The sequence below is a fragment of the Haliotis rufescens genome, unplaced genomic scaffold, assembly GCF_023055435.1.
Source record: "Haliotis rufescens isolate VD_foot unplaced genomic scaffold, xgHalRufe1.0.p SCAF_10, whole genome shotgun sequence".
Classification (NCBI taxonomy): domain Eukaryota; kingdom Metazoa; phylum Mollusca; class Gastropoda; order Lepetellida; family Haliotidae; genus Haliotis; species Haliotis rufescens.
The window spans coordinates 24,152,151-24,168,783 of record NW_025963780.1 but is presented as its reverse complement, the minus strand read 5'-3'; the positions used below and the strand labels follow the sequence as shown (position 1 = coordinate 24,168,783).

General features: G+C 41.1%; 1 protein-coding gene across 2 annotated transcripts in view; it reads left to right on the top strand.

Moving 5' to 3' along the window:
- LOC124130871 (RYamide receptor-like) overlaps window positions 1–16,633 on the top strand; it is a 258,818-nt gene that overhangs the window by 34,377 nt on the left and 207,808 nt on the right. For both annotated transcript variants that reach the window (XM_048388449.1, XM_046493911.2), the window contains exon 2: window positions 12,234–12,298. The gene's annotated coding sequence lies outside the window, so the exon portion shown is untranslated. The remainder of the gene's footprint in view (window positions 1–12,233; window positions 12,299–16,633) is intronic.

Here is a 16,633-nt window from a genome sequence, read left to right as displayed (position 1 = left end):
GTCTCTAGGGATTCCGTGTTAGAATAGGTCTTTGGGGATTCCGGGTTAGAATAGGTCCATGATATTCTGGGTTAGAATAGCCTGTAGGGATTCTGGGTTAGAATAGGCCTGTGGGAATTCTGGGTTAGAATAGGCCTGTGGGGATTCTGGGTTAGAATAGACCTATGGGGATTCTGGGTTAGAATAGGTCCATGGGGATTCAGGTTAGAATAGGCCTGTGTGGATTCTGGGTTAGAATAGGCCTGTGGGGATTCTGGGTTAGAATAGGCCTATGGGGATTCTGAGTTAGAATAGGCCTGTAGGGATTCTGGGTTAGAATAGGTCCATGGGGATTCTGGGTTAGAATAGGTCCATGATATTCTGGGTTAGAATAGCCTGTAGGGATTCTGGGTTAGAATAGGCCTGTGGGGATTCTGGGTTAGAATAGGCCTGTGGGGATTCCGGGTTAGAATAGGTCCATGGGGATTCCAGGTTAGAATAGGCCTGTGGGGATTCTGGGTTAGAATAGGCCAGTGGGGATTCTGGGTTAGAATAGGCCTGTGGGGATTCTGGGTTAGAATAGGCCTGTAGGGATTCTGGGTTAGAATAAGTCCATGGGGATTCTGGGTTAGAATAGGCCTGTGGGGATTCTGGGTTAGAATAGGCCTGTGGGAATTGTGGGTTAGAATAGGTCCAAGGAGATTCTGGGTTAGAATAGGCCTGTGGGGATTCTTGGTTAGAATAGGTCCATGGGGATTCTGGGTTAGAATCGGCCTCTAGGGATTCTGTGTTTGAATAGGTCTTTGGGGATTCCGGGTTAGAATAGGTCCATGATATTCTGGGTTAGAATAGCCTGTAGGGATTCTGGGTTAGAATTGGCCTATGGGGATTCTGGGTTAGAATAGGCCTGTGGGGATTCTGGGTTAGAATTGGCCTGTGGGGATTCTGGGTTAGAATTGGCCTGTGGGGATTCTGGGTTAGAATTGGCCGGTGGGGATTCTGGGTTAGAATAGGCCTATGGGGATTCTGGGTTAGAATAGGCCTGCGGGGATTCTGTGTTAAAATAGGTCCATGGGGATTCCGGGTTAGGTTAGGTCCATGGGGATTCTGGGTTAGAATAGGTCTTCAGGGATTCTGGGTTAGAATGGGCCTCTAGGGATTCCGTGTTAGAATAGGTCTTTGGGGATTCCATGTTAGAATAGGTCCATGGGGATTCTGGGTAAGAATAGGTCCATGGGTATTCTGGGTTAGAATAGGTCCGTGGGGATTCCAGGTTAGAATAGGTCCATGGGGATTCTGGGTTAGAATAGGTCTTTGGGGATTCTGGGTTACTGGATTGTCTGGTCCAAAGTCTATTATTTACAGACTGCCATCATATAGCTTGAATATTGCTGAGTGCTGCATAAACAACAACCAACCGACTAATCTTTTGTGCGATGTGTAAGTAATATTGGCGGCAGTTGAAGCTGTTGTAGATGTATTTGTGGTAACTGCCAGTGGCAGCAGGTGAATGAGCTATGGTAGAAGGTGTCAAGAGCTGCTGTGATCGATGGATTTCAACCATGGTTCGTGGCAGCAAGAGGTACCTCAAAAGTTCGGGCAACGAAGGATTTAAGTTTCCGTGTGAGAATGACAAGTTAAAGTTTGTCACCAGATCCTAGATGGCTTGTACATATGGACAATATCCTTGAGATAAGATGGAGCTGTTCCATTTACACTTAAGTAAGGGGCGGTCACGTAGCCTAGTGGTTAAAGCGTTTGCTTGTCACGATGAAGACCTGGGTTTGATTTCCGACCTGGGTACAAAGTGTGAAACCCATTTCTGGTCTCCCCCAACATGATATTCCTGGAATTTTGCTAAAAGCGGCGTAAAACCATACTCACTCACTCACTTACTGCACTGCACTGCGCGAAGCAACACCTATCGGAGGATCGAAGAATGAGGAGCCATATGTTATAACAAGGGTCTTCAATAAACAGCTGCAGCCAAACTGTCATGGGTTTTTGTTGTTGATTAATGCATATACGACTTGAAAGGCTGAAGCTATTGGTCAGTGAAAAAATATGTATTATCCCTGAGAGAATTCGGGTAAACGAACAGGTGGTAACAAACTTGTGAAATAAAAACGATAAATATAAGAAATTTGAAATATATTATCATTAAACATGATGGTTTACCGTTTAGATTGTATTTTCTGTTCTGCTAGCATTGTTTATATGCTGAAATATAGATTACCAAGTTTATTTTCTTGTATACAAAGCTGGAAATAGCAATCAGCTGTAGTATACTTTCTACCAATTTGCCGGTGATTCAGTTAATGAATACCCAATAAATATTATTTCAAAGAATTTTGATGCAATGATCGATGAATTGTATCTGAAACTATTATTTTATCAGAAATAATATATACCAATATCTATAAAGTTATTGTAACTGCAACATTTACTGTATATGTTTAAAATTAAAATAACCATAGTTGCCAGAAAATGGATATATATATATATATCATAAATGCCATACTTTGACTCGTTAAAAGTCATATTTGAGGCAATTTGACTATTATGTGTCAACATAACGTTTTCGCAATCGAAATACATATAGCGCAGAAAGTCCCTACGGTGACTGGTCAAAAAACGTACTCACTCACTCACTACACTTAAGTAAAGATCAAGTCTCTTTGCAATAGGGGCGGTCAGGTAGCTTAGTGCTTAAAGCGTTTGCTCATCACACCGAAGACCCGGGTTCAATTCCCGACATGGGTACAATGTGTGAAGCCCATTTCTGGTGTCCTTCACCGTGATATTGCTGGAATATTGCTAAAAGTGGCATAAAACCATACTCACTCACTTTGCAATAGACAACCAATGGATGGATCTAACACTGGGGATATGTGTGTTCTTACATGTGACTTTGTTAACATCCCTGCCGTAGTGTTTTGGATCCTAAAACTTAAACTGTAATGTTTGTCATGATGGTTAGTATAATTGCCTATCCTTGAAAATTCTTCAGCGTTATCTGTTCTTTATGAGAGATACACAATTTTAAAATAACATCCAGCCTGACAGTAACAATGCCTGTTAGGAAAATTGCATCTGTAGTTAATTAGACCTCATTATGTGCAATTATTGATGATTCATTGGACAGTGTACCGACATTGATTTAATTGCTGTGTAATCCAGTCCAAATATGTACACACGTTTGCATTGTGTTGCACATAATATACAAAGTACTACGCGGTCCCCTTGGAAGGAAAGGCTCCACGCTCGCTCGTTCATTTACGTTCTCTCCAACTTGCTGTTCTGACTCGCTCTCTGACTTGCTCGCTCTCTGACTTGCTCGCTCACTCACTCACTCACTCACTCACTTGCTCCTCAACTTGCTATCCTGTTCACTCATTTGCTCTCTGACTCACTCACTCACTCACTCACTCACTTGCTATCCTGTTCACTCACTCACTTACTTGCTATCCTGTTCACAAATTTGCTCTCTGACTCACTCACTCACTCACACTCTCCAGCTTGCTATCCTGTTCACTCATTTGCTCTCTGACTCACTCACTCACTCACTCACTTGCTATCCTGTTCACTCACTCACTCACTTGCTATCCTGTTCACTCATTTGCTCTCTGACTCACTCACTCACTCACTCACTCACTTGTTCCCCAACTTGCTATCCTGTTCACTCATTTGATCTATGACTCGCTCTCTGACTCGCACTCTGACTCGCTCTCCAACTCACTCACTCACTCACTCACTCACTTGCTCTCTTGCTGACTCACTCACTCTCCGATTCACTCTCTCTGTTACTTACACCCTTGTTCATTCACTCGCTTTCTGACTCCTTCATTTACTCGCTATCCCACTCTCCTTCTCACTCATTAACTTGCTTTCCCACTCGCTCAACCGCTCATTCACTCGCTCATTCACTCACTCACTCGCTCACTCACTCATTTACATGCTCTCCTGCACTCCCACTCTCTCATTTACTTGATGCATCCAGTGATTGACATCATGAGCATCGATCCCAATTGCGTTGATTGATGTTCATGATGTCAATCACTGGATTGTCTGGCTCAGCCTCGATTATTTACTGACCATCGTAATATTGCTGAGTGCGGCGTTAAACAACAAACAAGCAAACAAGCAGGCTTGCTTTCCCACTCACTCTCCCACTCACTCACTCGTTCTCTGACTCACTCTCCCACTCTCACTCACTCACTCTTTACCCTAATTACCTAATTCATAAAACCCAAAGCACTCACTCACTCCTTACCCATGCAAGCTTGTTTCATATAACTGGCTGATATTAAAGGTCAAGGTCATGCTTAAAAAAGGATTCAGATACATTGATGGCATGGTTTAGAGACTATATATTTGCTGCTACGTCATTGGTTGAAAATAAAACCTTGAATAATGTCGACAACAGCCTATTGCAGGAAGCATGTTTATCCCAGACAGGAAGTGCATAAACTTTCCTGTGAAGGTAGTTGCATTCAATAAAGAGGTTTCAAATGTTTTCCAGAACGGAAGTGCGTGTTCTGTATTTGAGAGCAAGCCATTTGAATGTCATAAAATCAATGACGCTGTGACTTGATTGGCTAATTACAAGATGGCTTATGCTACTATATACACTGAAACCTTGCTAGTCAGGACCTTGTTAATTAAGAACCTCCCAAGGGATGGAAGGAATAGTTATTTGCACATGATTTAGACATCAATGAGATTACCTGTCACCTGATCAATTTAACTGAAAATGGCTGATGATACTTCATACTCTGAACCCTTGTTATTCTGGATTCTGGAAAATCCAAAATTACGGAAAGAACCTTTTGATGATCGAGGTTTGGATGTATTAAATATGTAAAGTAAATGAAGCTAGCTGTCGCCTGATTGGTTGAAGTTAAGAATTATCACGATACTATATACAGTGGAACCTTATTAATCTTGACTCTGTTAATCTGAAAACCCCACCTTCTGGACATTTGCTGTTTGTTTGTTGTTTAACGCCACACTCAATATTCAAGCTTTTTGACCGCGGTGTGTAAATAATCAAGTCTGTACCAGACACTCAAGTGATTGATATCATGAGCATCAATCTACGCAATTGGGAAACAATGACAGTCATCAACCAAGTCAGCGAGCCTGACCATAGGATCCCGTTAGTTGCCACTTATGACATGCATTAGGTGGTCAGGCTCATTGACTTATTAGATGCATATAATCATATCCAAATTGCGTATCACAATTGTCAATCTCTGTATTGTCTGGTCCAGACTCGACTATTAACAGACCGCCATCATATAGCTGGAGTATTGCTGAGTGCGGCGTCAAACAACAAATAAAACATTACTTAGTTCCGTCAATCTTGTTTTTTCAGTGAGAATTTTACCATCTGGATTAAAGAGTTGTCACTGTATGGTGGAGTTACAGCTCATAATAAGTGTTGGCGTGTTGATTTTGTGGCATTCTTGATATTTTTTATATGCAAGAAATGCAAACGCATTCCAGTTGCTGATTTGTTGATGATAGAAAGATTGACAGATAGTGCATGTCATTTAGGGTGTATTCCCTCAGAAGCAGTTAAAATATTTTTCAATTTGATGGCGTGTTTGAAGTCAACAAAACCAGCACTGATTGCTCCTGCAAAGAATAACCACCAGTCTATCCGATGTCTCAATATTTCAGCTTTCACCATTTTCCTAGACAAACTCGTCGGCCAACTCTACTTGTCGGCAGAATGAATTTTTCTAAATGACTCAAATTTGAATAGCAAGTAGATTGTAAGGCTCTGCAATAACTATAGAGCCCTCGCGGACAATGTTCAAGCCATGCATGTAATGCCGGAGACAGACAAACCCTGATCGCAAGCTAAAGTTGGCATTTAAAGGCCCAAAACTTGTTAATTTTTATGAAATCTATACGTACAAAACCCCAATTTGACACTGGGACATGCAAGAGTGTTATTGAAGAATCCCCTGTTCCCTTCCTGTCTGCCTCTTTGTGTTGTGGATCCATTTAACTCAACTAAAACCCGTAATGTGGAATTGGTCTCCCTCAAGGGTGGTTTTGAATTCACAGCCACGACTTGAAGAACATGCAAGAGGAATTCCTATGGCCGCAGTGTGACCAATAATGAATGGTTGATTTATGGCCTGTTTAGTTTTTGAACACTTCTGCTGTTCGCACTTGATTGAATGTCAAGGACATATTCTTAGTTTGAAGGTATATTCTGAAGAGCTTTTGAAGAATATGATGGAATTGATTTCTCTGTGTCCTTTCTTGATGTTATTGCCTAATTCATTAAAACTTTTCAAAGTCATGACTCTGTTAATACATTCTTGATTGTCCAGTGAAATAATGATAATAATAATAATAATAATGAAATGTAGATTATGTAATGAATTTAATGAGACTGTCCAACACATTGTCAGTGGATGCCCAGCTTTGGCACAAACACAGTATCTTAAACGACATGATGGTGTAGCTCGATCATTTTATTACCGTCTTTGCCATGATTGTGGTTTTGACACAGAGGTCCACCCATGGTATGACCCAGAATATGTAGAGGGCGTCATGGAAAATGATAAATATACGAAATTCTTTGGAATAGGCCCATTTACAGCCTCAGAGGTATCCAGGCCAACAAACCTGGTCTTGTCCTTTTTGATAAATCCAATGAAATCATTTATATCATTGAATTTTCTGTACCTTTTTGACACTAATGTGATTGACAAGTTTGAGGAAGAACATGCCAACTATGCAGACCTTGCATTCGAAATGTCACGCTTGCATCTCAAGTACCAAGTTGTCCGACTCCCCATTGTTCTCGGTACCTTATGTTTGGTACCTCCCAATCTGTTGACTGACATTGGGAGAGTGCCCGGGTTTGCTGCCAGGAATGCAACCCTTCTGACAATCTGGGTAATGCAGAAGGCTGCAGTGTTGTGGAGTCTTCACATTCTCTGAAAAGTTCTGGGTGGGTTTGACTGGGCTTCCTTGGAGAAGTCGCATTCGCTGTCTGCATGGGCTGCGTGTAGAGGGGGCAAGGGCCCTGAGCTGATGATGAGCCTAACCAGCCTGACTGTGCAAGGATCACCCATACCCTCTTTGCTGCATTTTTTATTCTAATATGTACATAATAATAATAAATAATGATACTAGTCCATTTATAGAGCGCTGAACTCCATGATCTTTTTTTCTCTGTTTCATCCCATGATCCGTCCCAAGCATCCCCTGAACAAACTACCGTATTCGACGTAATAAGCACCAAGGGCGCTCTCAAAATTAGAAATAGGGGGCTCTTATTAGAATATTATTTTGGTGGAAAAAAACAGAGTTGAAAGATAAATTTCGTGGTTTATGCCGACAGCCTGAAGTGTTTATGTACGACAGATATATTTTTCCAGAATTTAATTGCCCATAATTAAGGGTGCATATAACACACGAGTGTGTATTATACGCAAATAAATAAGTCTTGTGTACATTGATCAATCAGAAGGGGTGCTAATTGGGATTGTTCACTAGCCAATATATCAGCAAATATCGCCGTGGGCGCTTATTACGTCAAATGCGGTATTATCATCCTAGCTAATGGATCACTGTGTACTCAGTTTTCTTTCTTATCTCTGCTATTTGATACTCAAACTTGCCATCCAGTCAAAATTTTATTCACGAGTGAGAGAAATTCTGTGACGAGAGAGATGGAGATGAGGAGGTCACCTCAAAATGATGGCCGTGAATGGGTCCAGGTTGTTAGCATCCTGCAGTGGGTGGTGGGGCACCCCGGGGGTTACAGGATTCGCTTGACATGCTGAATGTGTGAAGCTCATTTCATTATTGCTAAAAGCGACACAGAGCCATACTTACTACCTCACTCAGGGGGCATGGGTGGCCAAGTCGTCTAAGGCGCCGCGATTCGATGTGCAGAGTTGCGTCCCTTGGGCACGCCAGAAACCTATGATTGTGGGTTCGAATCCCGGTTCGCCTCGATTATGTTTCTAGGTTTGTCAGCACCATACCCGTGCTCGTAGGTTTCACCGAAGTGGTAAACGTCTGAGACCTGCATCACTTCAGGCTTTCCTCCCACATTAAGCTGACACGCCGTGATATAACTGGAACATTGTTAAAAGCGGTGTTAAGCCCAACTCACTCACTCACTCACTCACTACCTTACTTACTCACAGTGGAATAGGACCCGTGAAGATTCTGGGGTAGAATAGGTCTTCACCAACCCATACTTGCCGTAAAAGGCAACTATGCTGATCAGGCTCGGTGACTTGGTTGATACATGTCATCTTTCCCAATTGCGTGGATCGATGCTCGTGATGTCAATCACTGGATTGTCTGGTCCAGACTCGATTATTTACAGACCACCGTCATATAGCTGAAATATTGCTGAGTGCAGCGTTAAACAACAAACCAAACCAACCAACACAGCGGAATAGAGATAAGAGACCTTAGATAGTCCAGGATGCTGCTAATCTTCTCTGGTGCCGCCTCCGTGGTCTTGTGGTAGAGCGTCCGCCCGGAGAGCGGAAGGTCTGGGGTTCAGTCCCCGACCGCGTCATACCAAAAGATGTTAAAATATGGTACTTGTTGTTACCCTGTCTGGCGCTCGGCATTAAGGGGCTAAAACAAGGACTGGTCGGCTCGGAGTCAGTATACTGTGTCTGTGTGGGGTATTCATGTTAAACTGCGGCATGGTATCTCAGTGAGCTAGCACTATAAATCGGCATCAGTCCGGACTAGTACAAGCAGCCACACACACACACACGTGCATGCACGTCGCTATATAAGTGCAATAATCTTGGACGCAACGTTAAACCCAATTTCACCTCACCTCACCTAATCTTCTCTGAACCATTACTGAAAGTGAACAATTGGAAGCAATATGGTATTTAACTGTCTCTGCTCAAAAGAAGATGCGTTGTTGCCCAGTGGAAGGCGACAATCACGTGTCCACCTTCTGTCCTTCTGAATCCACTTGAAATTATACATTAATGGGGAGCTAAACGTGATTCTCTTGTGGAATAAATGAAAATTAAGAAACTGAAAATGGAAGGTCCATGACCACAAATGTGGGAATGAACCACTAACTATAGGAGCATGTACACACTTTACATTTCTAAAGACCACCAATATTGGTCCAACTATTTTCTATAAAGACCACAAATATTGGTCCATCTAGTATCTGACCGCCTCCGTGGTCTTGTGGTAGAGCGTCCGCCCAGAGAGCGGAAGGTCCAGGGTTCGATCCCCGGCCGCGTCATACAAAAAGACGTTAAAAGATTGTACTTGTTGTTACCCTGTCTGGCGCTCGGCATTAAGGGGCTAAAACAAGGACTGGTCGGCTCGGAGTCAGTATACTGTGTCTGAGTGGGGTATTCATGTTAAACTGCGGCATGGTATCTCAGTGAGCTAGCACTATAAATCGGCATCAGTCCGGACTAGTACAAGCAGCCACACACACACATACACGTGCATGCACGTCGCTATATAAGTGCAATAATCTTGGACGCGACGTTAAACCCAATTTCACCTCACCTCACCATCTAGTATCTATACAGACCACCAAAATTGGTCTACGACCACGAAGGTAAAGTGTGTCTTGCTCCAATGAACGAAGGGGGCGGTTGGGTAGCCTAGTGGTTAAAGCGTTCGCTCGTCACACCGAGGAACTGGGTTCGATTCCCGACATGGGTACAATGTGTGAAGCCTATTTCTGGTGTTGCTGGAATATTGCTAAAAGCGGCATAAAACATACTACTCACTCCAATGAAAGAAAAGCTGACACTGACGATTGCAATGCCTCATGTGTCAGAATCCATTTTCTGCACGTGAAACGAATGCCACGATCTGATATCCGCGAAGCATGTGGTGTTCATGTGATTTGTTCATGAATATGAACCGAAACAATGCTTTGTTGTTTTTTTATTATCTCTCCTCAACATGCATCTCTGCGTTAAGTGCAAAAACTAATCACCATAACCCAATTACTTTTCAGTTGATACTGATAGAAAATTAAACAAAAAACCAATAGAACAACACTGTGCTTAATTACCCACTGTTGCTTCCTCCTCAGCCTCAGCTTGAGTAGCCTAGTGGTTAAAGCGTTCGCTCGCCATGCCGAAGACCCAGGTTCGATTCCCGACATGGGTACAATGTGTGAAGCCCATTTCTGGTGTCCCCTGCCGTGATATTGCTGGAATATTGCTAAAAGCGGCGTAAAACCACACTCACTCACTCACTCACTCACTCACTCACTCCTCAGCTTGGGTACCTGTAATTTCCCACTCATGTTTGTCAACAAATCGAATGGAGACGTCGTGTACATGAATACCGTATTCGACGTAATAAGCGCCCAGGGCGCTCTCAAAATTAGAAATAGGGGGTTCTTATTAGATTGGTATTTTGGTGGGGGAAAAAATAGAATTGAAAGATAAATTCTGTGGTTTATGCTGACAGCCTGAAATGTTCAAATACGACAGATATATTTTTCCAGAATTTAATTGCCCATAATTGAGGGTGCATATAACACGAGTGAGTATTATACACGAATAAATAAGTCTTGTGTACATTGATCAATCGAAAGGGGTGCTAATTGGGATTGATCACTGGCCAATATATTAACAAATATCGCCGTGGGCGCTTGTTAGAGCGGGGCGCTTATAACGTCGAATACGGTAATTGACAGTTTGTGCCGCCTCTGGCTTATCTTAGACATTAGCCTTGCTCCAAGGCTCTTAAGATAAGTCCACAGATGTGTAGTAATTCTATCCTCATAATAGGCAAGTCTAGATAAGCGCACAGCTAGGAGACATCCTTCTCTGAAACGAACAACTTCTTATTATATAATCTAGAAATTATAATTTGAACTAAAAATTATTTCTTTAGAGACTTGTGCAAGTCTACTTGGACATGTACATTGCTGTAATGCTAGCTTGAAGTGCATGTCACATGACTCCCAATATAAGGCAACCAATGATTGCGGGGGTTGCAAATTCTGTGCCATAAATGGTGACATCCACAATATTTGTTTACTTGAAGATTGCAATTGAAGTAGGAATATAAATCGAAAATATCTACTGGTTTTAGACTACTCAAACACCACGGAAAAGGTGAAGTAAATATACTGACTTAAAGAAATATTGAAATAACCGATGAGAATAAGTACATGTGAGTAAATACTTAATGGCTCAAAATATCCGTTGGTTTGAACTGCGACCGAACCGACCACATTATAAGGAAGTGATGAAAAGGAAAGAGGAACCATTAAGAAATATTCTTCCTCAGAAAAGACGGATTTCAGTCTGTTTATGAATCTGACATTCAAATTGATTAACGCTGATGGAATATCCCGCGTTTGGAAATGCCAGCGCCACGCTAAAAGCAGTACTTTGGGTGTCAAAGGTTAGCTAATAATATATCAGGGAGAGCTTATGGCTTTGTTTGTTGTCTATGTGGCCAGTTCTTCCACAGCAGTAATGACTGGTTATCACTGAAGCATGGTCCATATCGTATGACGACCAATGTCTCTTTACCATTGAGGATGTGCAAGTCTCATGGCGCTATGGATTGGAATTTTGAACTTTCCCTGTTTTTGAATTTGTGTGATGTAGATGAAATTTGAAAGGAGATTTTCTGTTTGAACTTGTGGGAAGTTAGATGGGTAAGATGGCATTAAAACTTTCTGTGTGTGTATTGATTAACTGTAGCTTTTTATCCCCTGATGCCGTGTATTACCATAGTGTTGAATGAAATGATTAAACACTGGTAGTTTTCAGTAAATTAACAGACTTTAAAATGTTTTTTAATTCTTTGTATTTTTATTGATGGTTTCAATCAAGTATCCCTGGTTTAAGTATCCCTGTGATTTTTGATTTAATGTCCACTGTAATAATAATAATGATGATGATGATGTGATTGACAAGAATGAGGAAAACATGGCAAATATGCAGATCTTACTTTTGAAATGTCATGCTTGCATCCCAAGTACCAAGTTGTCCGACTCCCCATTGTTCTCGATGCCTTAGGTTTGGTACCTCCTAATCTGTTGGCTGACAGTGGGAGAGCACCCTGGTTTGCTCCAGGAATACAGCCCTTCTGACAATCAGGGTAATGCAGAAGGCTGCAGTGTTGGGGAGTCACTCACTCACTCACTCACTCACTCACTCACTCACTCACTCACTCACTCACTCACTCACTCACTCACTCACTCACTCACTCACTGATGTATTTCTCCATCTTGCTTGCAGGTCTTCTGGTTATTACATCTGGAAGAATTCACAGTTGGGACGTGCAGAACCGAATCCATCAGACAGTAAGTCTGTTGCTTATGTGTTATCTCTGTGGCAGATTCAGTTCAACTTTTGATTCAGAATTCGAATGGGTAGCCTAGTTGTCTGAGGTGCATGAATTGCTGTGCAGAGTTACGTCCCTTGGGTGTGCCAGAATCCTATCATCATGGTTTCAAATCCCTTAGATGTAAGAGACCTGTATCACTTCAGTCTTTAGTCACATTAAGGTGACACGATGGAACTGGAGTAGACACAACAAAAAGGGTTCGGGATCATGAAATCTTTGGGGAATTTTTGTTGTAGTGAACACTGAGCACACAATTTCATAAAATATCCACAAAAAATTCATGATCCCAGTTTTTTTTGTTCAGTATTTGTTAAAGTGGCTTTAAACCATTAACCATCATGTTGGTTTTCCTTTGGGCAAATCTAGTTCTCGATGTAGATTTGTTCTGGCTAGATGGGGGTGGTCAGGTAGCCTAGTGGTTAAAGCGTTCGCTCGTCACACCGAAGACCCGGGTTCGATTCTTGACATGGGTACAATGTGTGAAGCCCATTTCTGGTGTGCCCCATCGTGATATGCTGGAATATTGCTAAAAATGGCGTAAAACCATACACACACACTCTCTGGCTAGATGTCAAGTCTGAATGGACCCCAGTGCCTTGTTGAAGGCACCGACCAGGATGGGGATTCATCGGTCACAAGATGGATAGTCAGTTATTAGGTCCACAATGTAGCAATTCTTTGTCTGTCCATGCTGACAACTAGGGTTCGCTAACCTACATGTTCGTGTTTGTTTGTTGTTTTAAGCCGCACTCAGCAATATTCCAGCTATATGACAGCGGTCTGTAAATAATTGAGTCTGGACCAGACAATCCAGTGATTGATATCATGAGCATTTGGGATTTATGACATGCTTCAACGAAGTCAGCAAGCCTGACCACCCGATCCCGTTAGTCGCCTCTTACGATAAGCATATTCGCCTTTTACAGCAAGCATGGGTTGCTGAAGACCTCTTCTACCCTAACACACACCTCATCATTGTCCATACATGCATATAATTATATACCGTACTCAATGTAATAAGCGCCCAGGGAGCGCTAAAAATTAGAAATATGAAGCTCTTATAAGGATATAATTTTGGTGAAAAAAACCAATCACAAGATCATAAATTTCATGGTTTATGCTGACAGCCTGAAATGATACAAAAGAAAATTTTGTGCATATTATGTATGACATATTTTTCCCGAATTTAATTGCCCATAATTAAGAATGCATATATACACGAATAAATATGTCTTTTGTACATTGATCAATCGGAAGGGGTGCCAGCCAATATATTAGCAATTATTGCCATAGGCAATTATTAGAGTGGGGCGCTTATTAAGTCAAATACAGTAATATGATTATATATATAACTGTATCAAGTATATATTTTTTCATATAGAAAAAAGCAACCTCCGAAAGGAGGCCGGAATATATAGTTATACCAAGGAATTCCGTTCCTCCGTCCATCCATCCATCTGAGGACATTTTTTGTGCCACCTATAACTTGAAAACTACTACATAGATTTTTTTCAAATTTAGGGAACAGTTTCCATACTAATAGAAGAGGTGCAGTGCAAAGTTTACTTTTGATATGTGTATTTGTTTGGGTATTTTTTTGTTTTTTTCATGTTTTTAAAATTTTTAAAACTTTTTTACATCATCATTTGTGAACCTGTATCTTCTTTGTGGATTCCTATCCAATTGGGGGTACTGTTTCTATACCAATAGGGGCGGTCGGGTAGCCTTGTGGTTAAAGCGTTCGCTCATCATGCCGAAGAGCCGGGTTCGAATCCCGACATGGGTACAATGTGTAAAGCCCATTTCTGGTGTCCCCCGCCATGATATTGCTAAAAGCGGCGTAAAACCAAACTCACTAACTCTATATCAATAGAGAGGTGCAGTGCAGTGTTTGATTTCGATAAACGGATTGTGTGAGAAAATGTTACTTTTCTGATGTTTTGAACTTCGAAATGTTGTACTCGAAGTAAGGGGTATTGGTGAGCCATGCTCACTTTTTGTCTTTTTTCTTCGTTTTTTCCTTCTGTTTTGTTGTATTTACTCTTCCTAAATCAGCATATCTGTCTGTGCATAATCATTTCCTTGTCAGGATTAATAAATCTTCCTTTACCTAATTCAAACTGCAGTCAGCTTGTACAGAAGAAATGTTTTCACTGATTCAGCAACATTCCTAAATATGTGCACAAACTTTATGAAGTACAATTGAACCTTGCTTATCTGGACATTTGCATTTTTAAAAATATCGCATGGAAAAATGAGTTTCCAGATACCTGAGTCCTTCTTAACTGGGTAGCGTCACCCACCTACCCAAATTCTACCCATTCATAAAAGCTCTATTGTTACTGCATGTTAATTGGCGGGATCATCACAAACCTCATCTCAGTGTCATATGACAAGGACTGCCCAACTACCGATGAACACATTTGACTAAGTAACACCGTGATCACTTGATGTTGGCACTTGGGTGATGAACTGCGAAACAAACATGGTCCAGCGTGGCAAGTGTGATCGCGGTCCGGTGATTGGGACAGAACAGTGAGTAATTTGCACTCCTGTTTATTAAAATTCACTGTCAATTCTGGAAAACGAATTTCTGGATTAAAGAAACATTGTATGTTGTATTTAAAATTCCAAATCTCCAAATCTCCAAATTACAACATAAACAACCCTTAAAAGCCCCATTCCGGGTTGCACCCACCCTTTTAATTCCCTTTTCGAACATCACTAAATGGCCTGGCGGGCCCGTGTGCGAAATACACTCTCAGTCGGAAAGCGCATGTAAAATCTCCAATGTAAGTAAGTAATGTATTTATTTCGTTTTACGTAAATATTGTCGGATAGGCAAGGTTTCCGGGTATTTGGGGTCCAGATAAGGAGGGGATTCACTGTAAGTTTCAAATATACGACTAACTAGATAGGATAAGAGACTTGAATAATGTCTAGTCCACTGTATCTGGCCACATGGCCAAGTGCCAAGGCAGTGGTTTCCATCACTGATTCCTTGCATGCGCAATGTTTTGTGCTGAGATGTTGTTTTGTTTGTTTACCACACTGTGAAGGAAAATTATATCTTATAATTACCCTCGTTCGTCATACTAAGATAATTAACTTCTTTTCTTGAAGCAGGTTTCATGGAAAAGTTGGCATTTTTGCTTTGGCTATTCTTGGCGACGAGCAATGCATGATTTCAATCGTAGCTGTCATCTTGAGAATGTACGTTGCAGTGGTGTTTTTGATAGAATCTTGAGTTTCTTTTGCGTAAGTTTATTACTGAGGGTAATTGGGCAGTTAATGTTAGAGTTGCAACATGATTCTAAGGTTTTGGTTGAAAATGTAAAACCTTGAGCGAAGGAAAGTGGTTTTCCATTTTCAGCCAAAGTGTTTTAACTTACTTATGAACCATCTTAATGAAAGAAAAAAAATATATTGGGACACCTAACAGTGAAAGAATACAGTAGTCATGGTATAAACTGAAATCGATGACAGCGGCCTAGAGAAAGACCATGTGCAGCATGCTGACAACGGAAGTCATGACATGTAAGATTGAATAACCTTTCATCACCTGCGCCGGTGGCTCAGTGGGAAAAAAGTGAGAAGCAATATTCAACAGATTGCAGATTCAATCTAGGTCATTGAATGTTCTTGTAAAGAAAGTGTGACGCTCAGCCAGTTAACTGAGTTTGTGGGCTTTCGACTATTTTAAGAAACCTTAAGAATAATAGTATTTATTATGTTGCTTTTAAGTATGAGGAAATTTTTCCAGTTGTATAGAAATAATATATGTATCAGTTGTATTATTCACATAAAACTTTGTTGCCTTCAGATAATTTGTTTGTTGCTGATTCATAAACTTACAAATTATCTATTTTTTAATATATTTTTTGGCTGATTCATAAACTGACCTGTGAAGATTCAGGGTAGAATAGGTCTTCAGCAACCCATGCTTGTCATAAGAGGCGAATAACAGGATCAGGTAGTCAGGCTCGCTGACTTGGTTGATGCATGTCATCGTATTCCAATTGTGTAGATCGATGCTCATAATATCAATCACTGGATTGTCTGGTCCGAACTCGATTATTTACCAACCACTATCATATAGCTGGAATATTGCTGAGTGCGGCGTCAAACATAAAACAAACAAAACAATCTTAATGTAGGAATGAATATTTTTTATGCTGCTGTCAGCTACATCTATGTGCTAAGTATATAATCAAACTATGGACAAACAAACCAGTGGTCGATAGACTGAGCAATGATCCACTCCAATAGGGTAAAGTTAGCAACATTCTGA